The 7,230-nt window shown below is 52.0% G+C and overlaps 1 protein-coding gene across 1 annotated transcript in view; it reads right to left on the reverse strand.

The window, feature by feature from the left end:
• The window catches only part of DAAM1 (dishevelled associated activator of morphogenesis 1), an 83,294-nt gene extending 80,872 nt beyond the window's left edge, over positions 1 to 2,422 (reverse strand). The window contains exon 1 of the mRNA XM_019473555.1: positions 2,341 to 2,422. The gene's annotated coding sequence lies outside the window, so the exon portion shown is untranslated. The remainder of the gene's footprint in view (positions 1 to 2,340) is intronic.
• Between the last annotated feature and the right edge of the window lie 4,808 nt (positions 2,423 to 7,230).

The following is a 7,230-nucleotide window of genomic DNA, read 5'->3' on the forward strand; positions in this document are numbered from 1 at the left end:
GGGGGGGGAGGGGGAGAAATCATTCTCCAGTCTCTTGGAGGAGTGTTTCAGGTGGCTGAAAGGAAAGAAGAAACACACAGCCTTGCAAAAGCGTAGGAAAGCCAAAGGGGCATCAGCTCTGCCTTAAGTAGGATGTTCAAAGAGAGGTGATGGAAGACCAGCCGGCTCATCCCAGACCAGCCGGTGCCGCTTGGTGAGCACCAAACTTCCTGGCATGCAGTGGCCTCCGTGGGAGAGGGGACCCGTGGTCAGTCCCAATCACCGAGGCTCACAGCAGCCAGACTGGGAGAAGTCAAGGGATGGGTGGTCTGGAGTGACAAGGAGCTTGGGGAGAACTGGAAGGGCTTTTTGAAAGCACGTGGCCACCAAGCTGCACCTCCCGTGTCCCAAGGTGGACTTCTAACAGTGGGACGTTCTTCAAAGAGAGATGGGGACAGGTGACTCCTGCCACAGAAAGGAGAAGAGAACAACATGGAGCATTCACATGCTCCAAAGCTGTTTAAAAGCCAAACGTAGCTCCCTAATGAATGCTTCGTTTAACTAAGCAGCTTCTAAAGCACCAGGAAAACAAGCCAGTCATCTCCTTTTCCTCCCAGCATCTGCCTCCACAATGCTGCCCACCTCCCTTCCCCTCCGTGCTTTCACCCTCCTCAACTCCCAGCAGCTCTGCTCCTCCTCCCCACCTCTCCCTCTGCCCAAACCAAGCAGATCTGCAAAAGGCTGAGTGAAGCAGGCAGGCATACACCAGTAGGATGGGGATCAGAGACCCACCACCCACTCCAGAATCCCCTGCTGTGGCTGGAGGGGCCACGCCGGGCAGGAGCAATGGCTGTGCTGCACATCACACATCCCCAGCGCTTCAGGAGGTGTTGTCTGAACCTCCACCAGCTTTCCAGCTGGGTAAATCTCAAGGAAAAAAATCAGGTCGACAGCCTTCCTTAAGAATATTTCCATCAAATCAGACTTTTTCCACCCCCATGCACAGCGGAGCAGAAAGAGCAAGGGCCACCAGCAACCCGGTGCCAGCTGTGACAGCCACCGCGTCGGTCCCAGAAGGGACAGAGGATTTTCCGGCATCTCCCCAAAATGTTGCTTGGGAGCTGGGTGAGGCAGACAGGACATGGGAAACCTGCCCAGCTTCAGCTCTGCCGCAGCACAGAGTCCAACACATGCCCTAACGCTGCGGTTCATCTTTACTCTCCCCAACAAATGCAGAGAGGAGATGGACCTGAACCTTAACCTCCATGCAAGCGCATTTTGCTGGGTCTACTGAAGCCACCAAAGCCCTGCAGATCACAATGGTCCCACCTTGCCCTTGCCCTGGCCCTGTCCCTCTAACAAGCTTCTCCCGAGGAAGGAGAGCAAAGCCCCGCTGCGCATCCGTAATCCCCAAGAAGGGCTAACACAAAGTTACTGACCTTGAAAATTTAGGGTTCCCATCACACAGGAGAGCAGAGGAGCTGATGGCAATGGCTGTTTCTGGATTTAAAAGGATCTAAACCCATCATGGAAGCAGCGTGCACCCTGAACCCTCGTCCCCAGAGTTTGCACACTGGACACGTTAAATGAGGCGGCGAGGGCAGCTGACGAGCCAGCATCCCGGCACTCAACCCCTACCACTGCAGCTTGGGAAGAAAGGGAAACCAAGGGAAAAAAAGCAAATCATCCAGCCTCACGCTGCCATCAGCATAGTGGCCACCCGAAAATATGTGATTGATCTAGGCGCCGAGCATGAACCAGGGGTGGGTTCAGCACCACATCTGTCTTGTTGCGAGGCTTTCCAGCCATCCCATCCTCTTCTGCAGTGTTTTTCTGTGTCTTTCTCATCTCCCGTGTTAAAGAGATGGGAAATGTGTGCATCACTGGTCTGCCTTCCCAAACCAAACGTGCAAATACAGGCTGAAAAACACCCAATTTCTAATCCCGGCAAACTTATAGCAGTAACTTATTTCCAGGCAGAGCTGTGATTTTTATAAGGGATACTACTGGCTTAAGGAGTCAAAGGCGTAACTGTACAAGCGAAAGCAAAAGCCCTTTATTTCTGTAAAGTCTTCCCCCCCCGCTCCTGAAATGACAGGGAGTAACACAGTTCTTGCCAGTTTAGTGGGGTATACGTGAAGGCTTGGCTGAAAGCAACCTCATTAAACTGGCTGGGTCGTTAAGCACCAATCCAAACACGCAGTCCTCTGATCACCGCATGACGGGCTGGGAACCAAAGGCAACTTGCAATTAAGCCCGTGACAATCAGGAAAAATCCTTACAATCCCCCTCCCCACCCCAAGCAGAATCCATCAACACCATCCCCACCCTCCCTTCTCTTTTTTTTTTTAATTTACTTACATAAGCAGCATGACAGGTAACTTGGAGGAAATCAGATGCTTAATGATTAAGCGACACTGAGGCAGCACTCTGGAAGATAAATACGCCCTCTGGAAACCCTGCCACAAAAACAGAAGGTATAAACAGACAGTAACTATTTATTCTGATTAAATCTTGGAAGACCTGAAATACCCGACTGCAGCAGAACAAAGCTGGTGTGCGCAGGGCTGCTCACAAAAATAAGTCACACCCTTTTTAAAAAGAATTCACACAAATAAACCTAAGTGCTTCTGTGTTGTTTTTGTTTGTGTGCGTGTTTCTTAAGGTCTAGGCTGATAGGAAACCTCTGTGGTACCCCGGAGGGATCCCGTTGCCTTCAGCTAAAATTAGACTTCAAGGAAAGCAGGCGAAGACGGGTGTCTCCAACCTGCGTTGGCACAGCGAGGCTCCCACTGTGGGCTTGAGGAGCGTCGCGTCGGGGTTTTTCCTCCCCTCCCATCGAAACCAAAAAGAGAGGGGGTTTTGGATTAAAAGAAATTAAGGAAAAGAAATAAATAAGGCATGCTCCGAGGGAGAAGGGAGGGGACAGCAGGTCTACCCCGTTGCCAGGCTCAAAGGGACCCAAGCAGGGACCAGGATGCAGGGAGGTGAGGATGCAGCTGAGCCATGGGGACAGGACAGAATGCAATGGGATGCTCAACCCAGCAGTGAGAGGAACCGGCAAAGCCCACCAGCAGCTCACCCACCATCATGGATGCAGAGTAAGGCACCTGCTTTATCGTGGTCTGTGACACCAGTGCCGGGAGCCTCTGTTACAGCAGATGGCGTGCAGAGCAAGACAAGGGGATGTGCTCAGTAGACATTCCCCTGCTCTACTTGCCTTGGAGGAAAACCATCATTTTCCTCCTCCCCTTCTCTCTGCCCTCCCCCAGCACATTAAATGCCAGCGGAGCTCAGGGGAATATTTAATCTCAAAGCTCTGTAATCAATCAGTTCACCCTCACGCATGAGAAAGAGTCACAGCAGTAAGCACCAAATCCCATTTCTATCCAGCAATACGACATTTTAATTACGTACACAAAATTTCCCGTTTAACATAAATCCTGAACAGATCCAGGCAGCCCCGGGGTGGTGGGTGGGGAATGACATGGTGCCGAGGAAGAACATGGGGATGGGGGTGGGGGGAAAGGGAGGAGAAACCATCCTGGCAGTTATTTACAATGACAACTTTATACGGCTGCTCCAGTTTGCCGTTGGCACGACAGTGCTTTGACCTCGCGTTCACTGTCCCAGAGGATGGGCAGCAGCGTGGCGAGCAGCAAGCCTGCATCCAGCCCTGTCACCAGAAAATGCGTCGGTTTAATCCCAACGCGCCAGCAAGCATGCAGGAAAACGGGGACAGAAAACGCACGACGGACACACATGGAAAGGTTTGGGCCAGGCTGTGATACAAATAACAGCAAGCGGGCCTCGCCACTGGTGCTGCGAGAGTTACTCCAAAAACTGTTCACATCAGAGGGAGCCTTTCTAGCTGGGTTTGCGCAAGTTTGGGATAGTTCCCTGTAAACACCTGGTCTTTTCCAAGTGCAAGCACGGCCGGACCAGCAGGACCATCAGACAGCCACCAGTGCAACATGTAGGCAGCTGAGAGCAACACCTCTCCTTCACCCAACCACACCAGTCACGAGTGGCATAGCTCAAACAGCTACGTTAAAATATATACTTTTTTTTTTTTTAAATATAAACACATGCACAGACGTTTCTCATATATAGGAACAAAAGAGGGGGCGACCCCCTGAAACCCCGTGTGCAGCTCAACTGCTCTCTGAAGCGATGAAGGAAATGAGAAGCAGAGACCAGGCACACACCCGCTCGCCGTGGCGTGGTTTGGCTCTGGGAATGTTTTTGGATTCCCCAGCGTGAGCTCTGACCTCCAAGAGCTGCAAAACAGTCTCGGAGCCACTCTGGAGGCGAAGTGGAGGGGTCCCTGGGTGCTCAGCCGGGCAGGCGGAGCAGGATGGAGAGCCAGGCTCTGGATGCCCATGGGGACGGCTGACCCCAGTCCATGCTCCATCAGCTCGGAGGTCCCCAAAACACCCGTCATGCCCCAAGAACGAGTCAGGAACCACATTCCGCACACGACAACAGCCTTGCATCCCTCAACACAAACAAAACACCCCAAACCCATGGTGTGTGGCAGAAAGCAAGGTCCCCTCCCAGGGGATGAACCCACTCACGACCACCACTCCAGCCCGAGTAGACCATGGTGCTCGGACCCAGCAAGGGAAACAAGCTTGGGATTGGGGATCTCAGGGTTATCTTTGACTTCTCTATATGTAGCAGAGCTGGGTTTTTGAACCCTCTTTTTTCAGGCCGATCCCATGGCAGGCTTCTTCAACACGCGTGCATTGCTTTCAAAAGATGCATGCTCCTTGGCTCGCAAAAGTGGTTTTTGGAAAGGGAGGTGGCGGAGTGGAACAGGAATTTTTCAATTCCTCTCAACAGGAAACATCATGCAGAGATCTACTGCATGTAGATACTGCATGTTTCCTACAAAGGAAACCTACCTGTAACCAAGATTTCCACACCGTGTCTCCTTCCAAAGGCCAACACTGCCTCCCTTCCTTTAATTTTTGGCTTCAGTTTCCCCAAGACCTGTAACATCAGGAATTGCTTGGCACAAGGGACAAATTCCTCAAGCTCCACAGGCATACCTAGAGAAACTATTACACTTACACCCTCCCTAACCTCTTTAGCCCATGCTGGGAGATGCACAATTAAGAGGGACTGGGCACTAACAGCCGCCCGCAGCGTGTTCCTGGAGGATCCAGCCGTATCCCCATCGTCTCCCAAAGAGCAGGACTTTGCAGTGCTATGCAGGACAGAGATACTTGGTGCAGTATCTAGAGCAAATTAAGCCTCCCACGCACAGCAGCGAGCATGGATTTATTGATTCATGGAAAACGTCCTTCTAAACTACTTCACTCAGATTAACGGGACAAGACAAAACGAGGGCTACCCTCAGCAGTAAGAGGCTGCAGCGCTATCATTTCAGTCCCATACTCCAGAAGAAACCGCTCTTTCGGAGCAGACACTTCTAATAGGGCTTCACGGGGCTGGCGGAGGGCGATACAGAGGCCAGCGTGGATCTGTGCCACGTCTCACCTGGTCCCCACCTCTCTGCCCCAAGGCAGGCAGACCCGATGGATGATTTTTGCAAGCAAGTAGGTAAAAATGCTGCTTGACATCTACTTCACATCCACAGAAGCTCCATCCACACCTGCTTGTTGGTTCATGTAGGGCTGCAATTGCCAGGCAGGGTGGGATGCAGGGTCTGGATGCAGAGGCTGCTGCTGCCGATGGCATCCCATGCGCTGCTCATCCTAACGGGGCTGCCTGCCGTGGGGCAGGGAGGTGGGGACCTGGTGAGACGTGGCACAGATCCACACTGATCTCTTCTGCATCGTCCTCCTCCAGCCCCATGAAGCCCCATTAGAAGTGTCTGCTCTGAAAGAGTGATTTCTTCTGAAGTATGGGACTCCCAAGCATTGCAGCCTGTTAATCTTATCCGCTTCTCTCGATACAGAGGGCTGAATGCACTTTTGTCAAGCTCAGGCTCCCTCCTGGAGCCACCAGCGGTCTGGACCCAGGATGTCAAGATGAGGCTGAGGCCATTTTCTGTGAGTGTTTGTTCTAGTGCTTAAATGCAGCTCAAAAATAAATAAATATACGGATGTACCTGTGCCTTGCTCTGGATAGCATGCACCCAGCTCTGGCTTCCAGATGCGGCCTGTTTGCTAGACTGAAGAGCCGCTGGATGCCCACCACCGCCCCCCTGACAAAGCAATACACGCTTACATTTTTTAGCTTCTTGATGAAAAGGCGAGAGGAACACTCAGGCTCCCCCAACATGAAGCATTTCCCCAGCTTTTATGCACGTGTGGCACTTTCCCGCACCCTCATCAGTCAAACCAGCCCCATCAAACACCGATGGCAGGGTCAGGCACTGCCCTTCCACTGCGGGCTCAGCAGGAGCCCCGTTCCCAAACTGCCTTTGGCAGGAACACTCTGATCACGGCTCGAACCGCTTTCCACGGCTCCAGATCACCTCCTGGGATCAATTCCCAGCGTCCCTATCTTCAGATCATCTCCTAGTTTTTAAAATCAGCACCAATTTGAGACCTACTTTAAAAAAACATCAGCGAAGATGCTGAGTCACATTGGATGCCTCCAGGATGGTACCTGCGGAGGTCTTCTAGGAATGCCTCCACCTCATGTGAACTCCCTCGCTAGTAACATTAAAACTACAATTATCTCTGCAGATTAATAAAGGGTACCACATCTCTGGCAGCAATCTGAGGCAGGGACTCCCAGCAGCGATGAGTTCAAGTTATCAGGGCGTGCTGGCACACACAGCTGTGTTTGTAGTCCCCATCGCTCGCAGTCACCCACGCCACGCCATACTGCCTCACCCGGTCCCCAAAACACACCCCATCCCCCCAGCACCGATTCGTATTTTGATAAACAAACGTGTCTCATCACATCTATTCACTTAATTCGCCATCGAGGGGTTGCCATTCCCACGTGCATTGGCTTTGCAGAATAAAACGCTAATGGGTTTCATATCCCTGGTGTGACACCGTCCCTTGCCTCCTCCCAGCCCCAGGGCACAGCTCCGCAGCATCCTTCTGACTTGGGGACTGGCAACCACCACCCTGGATGGACCACCTGCCCCCACCCTGCTATTTGGGGGTGGTGGGGAGAAAATGGCTGCTTTACATGGTGAGAATTTAAAAAAAAAAAAAAAAAAAAAAAAAAAAATCAATGGATTTGTATCACTGCAGCAGCCCAGGATGCTTGCAATCATCCTCTTGCAGCAGATGGGCTGTGCACAGCTCCGCGAAGCATCCA

This window comes from Aptenodytes forsteri, unplaced genomic scaffold (assembly GCF_000699145.1).
Source record: "Aptenodytes forsteri isolate BGI_AS27 unplaced genomic scaffold, ASM69914v1 Scaffold410, whole genome shotgun sequence".
Lineage (NCBI taxonomy): Eukaryota > Metazoa > Chordata > Aves > Sphenisciformes > Spheniscidae > Aptenodytes > Aptenodytes forsteri.